This window comes from Centroberyx gerrardi, unplaced genomic scaffold, assembly GCF_048128805.1.
Source record: "Centroberyx gerrardi isolate f3 unplaced genomic scaffold, fCenGer3.hap1.cur.20231027 Scaffold_54, whole genome shotgun sequence".
Taxonomy (NCBI): domain Eukaryota; kingdom Metazoa; phylum Chordata; class Actinopteri; order Beryciformes; family Berycidae; genus Centroberyx; species Centroberyx gerrardi.
The window spans coordinates 335,001-337,979 of NW_027605188.1; the positions used below are offsets into that span (position 1 = coordinate 335,001).

Consider the following 2,979-nt stretch of genomic DNA (forward strand, 5'->3'; position numbering starts at 1 on the left):
AAACTCACTGGTTTGAATGGGGAATGCTAACACCGCTAGCATTACACCAGCAAAACTCACTGGTTTGAATGGGGAATGCTAACATTGCTAGCATTACACCAGCAAAACTCACTGGTTTGAATGGGGAATGCTAACACCGCTAGCATTACACCAGCAAAACTCACTGGTTAGAATGGAGAATGCTAACACTGCTAGCATTACACCAGCAAAACTCACTGGTTTGAATGGAGAATGCTAACACTGCTAGCATTACACCAGCAAAACTCACTGGTTTGAATGGGGAATGATAACACCGCTAGCATTACACCAGCAAAACTCACTGGTTTGAATGGGGAATGCTAACACTGCTAGCATGGTGTGTTGTCGCTGCTTGTAAAAACGAATACTTCATGTTTTGAGTCTCTGTAATAAAATATGACATGATGACGATGTGTGACAGATGATTGACAGATGGCTCAACCAATGACAGACTGGTATCTGGTCTGGTATCGTCCTGATATTAAAATGATGTGATGCATATGAATTGATTGCAGATTGACTGTAGAATTAATCAATACCACACTGGTTGTCTATGGGAAGAACTGAACCTGATCTGATTAAAAATTGATAGAGAAACCACAGAAGAAGAGACAGAGCTGCAGCGTCCATCAGAAATAAAGTTGGTGTCAGAAAGGTTCTGATGGGAACCAGAGAGAACCATCATGAGACGGAGCATGGCCTGCAACAAGTAAACAGTACAGAATATATTTAGAGAACGTGTTGAAATGACAGAACCAGAGAATCCAGAAGAACCAGCAGGAAGACGGTTCATAGTCTTGATGCAGTCCGGCAGGAAGGGAACCGAACCCAAACAAAACCCAGAACCCAGACACACTGCAGACAGAACCAACCTCACTGATCTAAAGGTAAACAAAGGAAGGATTTCCTCTTAATGTCTGTATTGAAGACAGCAGAGACATTTTTAACCAACACTGCTTCAAACTGAAGACACCAGCAGTAAAACGGTGTGAACCAATCAGAAGAATGTCCGGAGCAAACAGAAACCAGCAGCAGAAATAAGAGGAGATGAAGAAGAAAACTGCCTGTCTGTCCACTGAGGAGGACAGACAGGCAGTTTGTCCTCTCATGGGATAAATATGCATTAAGACATTTTATACAGAGAGAGACATTATATCAGACATATTTAGAGACACATTACTGTAGATAGAGAGACATACTATGCACATATTATAGACATTTTATATATAGACATTATATTATAAACATTACTGGCATTTCATGACAGAATTCTAACAGAAAAAACAAGTTTCCATTCAAATGATTTGAGATGTGAAGTGAGACGGGATGGAAGAGAAGAGAGCGGCAGGATGCTGTCAGACCGGACTGGGATGTCATGACAGACAGCTGCCAGTAGAGGTCACCATGGCAACAGGCTGCCTGGCAACCACTGCTGCTACTACAGCTGCTGCTCTCTCTCTCTCTCTCTCCTTCTCTCTCTCTCCTTCCCTCTCTCTCTCTCTCCCCCCTCCTTCCCTCTCTCTCTCCTCTTTCCCTCTCTCTCCTCCTTCCCTCTATCTCTCTCTCCCCTCCTTCCTTCCCTCTCTCTCTCTCCTTCCCTCTCTCTCTCTCTCTCCCCCCTCCTTCCCTCTCTCTCTCTCTCCCCTCCTTCCTTCCCTCTCTCTCTCTCCTTCCCTCTCTCTCTCTCTCCCCCCTCCTTCCCTCTCTCTCCTCTTTCCCTCTCTCTCCTCCTTCCCTCTCTCTCTCTCCTTCCCTCTCTCTCTCCTCCTTCCCTCTCTCTCTCTCTCCCCTCCTTCCCCCCCTCTCTCTCTCTCCCCCCTCCTTCCCTCCTTCCCTCTCTCCTCCTTCCCTCTCTCTCTCTCTCTCTCCCCTCCTTCCCCCCCCTCTCTCTCCCCCCTCCTTCCCTCTCTCTCTCTCCTCCTTCCCTCTCTCTCTCTATTTCTCTCTCTCTCTCCTCCCCCCCCCCTCTCTCTCCCTCTCAATTCAATTCAATTCAATTCACTTTATTGGCATGAATGTCATAACAACAAAACTGCCGAAGTGTCTCAGGACAGAGACAAAAGGATCCAACTGATCTAACAGCAGAGTGAACAGAGGAGACATTACTGAATAAGACAGAATCAGTTCTGCTAGTAAAATAAATCATATAAGAAACTGACAAAGCAAGAACAGTATTAAAATAATAAGTATTATAACAAAAAGTAATTGTACTCTCTCTCTCTCTCTCTCACCCTCTGTCTCTCTCTCACCCTCTGTCTCTCTCTCTCTCTCCCTCTCTCTCTCACCCTCTGTCTCTCTCTCTCTCTCGCTCTCTCTCTCTCTCTCTCACCCTCTGTCTCTCTCTCTCTCTCTCTCCCTCTCTCTCTCACCCTCTGTCTCTCTCTCTCTCTCTCTCTCTCTCTCTCTCACCCTCTGTCTCTCTCTCGCTCTCTCTCTCTCTCTCTCTCTCTCTCTCTCTCTGGCAGCGCGAGCGCCGGTCTGTCCCGGTCGTCTCGCTGCTCGTTCACGCGCCTCGCACCGGAGACTGAGATTAACCTCCGGACCGTTTCACCTAAAGTTTACAGATCCGCTGTTGTTGTTGTTGTTGTTGTTGTTGTTGTTGTTGTTGTTTACATCCGGGTTCGGTTCAGAGAGGAAGATGGAGAGAAGAAGAGAGAACACAGGAAGTTCTTCTGTTTAGAAGGAGAGGAGGGGGAGGGGGGTTTCCTCCAACCGGACCGGTACCGGCAGTTTATCTAGATGCTGCTGCTGTTGCTGTTGTTGTTGACGGAGAGGAGGATGGAGTGAATTAGGAGATGAAAGGAGGAAAGGAGAGGAGGAGAGATAGAGACTGTAAGTTTTTCTGACCAGAGAAGAAGAGGAGGAGGCAGGAGCTGCTGCTGATAGGAGGAGAAGAAGAAGAGGAGGAGAAACTTTTATTTTCCACGGAAGCTACAGCTTGGATACTCACAAGAAGAAGAA

General features: G+C 46.7%; 2 protein-coding genes across 2 annotated transcripts in view; both read left to right on the forward strand.

Annotated features, from left to right (window-relative positions):
* The window catches only part of mogat3a (monoacylglycerol O-acyltransferase 3a), a 9,492-nt gene extending 9,066 nt beyond the window's left edge, over positions 1 to 426 (forward strand). The window contains exon 9 of the mRNA XM_078282269.1: positions 1 to 426. This exon is cut by the window's left edge and continues 330 nt beyond it. The gene's annotated coding sequence lies outside the window, so the exon portion shown is untranslated.
* Positions 1 to 2,979, forward strand: part of tsc22d4 (TSC22 domain family member 4) — a 90,386-nt gene that overhangs the window by 72,518 nt on the left and 14,889 nt on the right. The window lies entirely within an intron of this gene.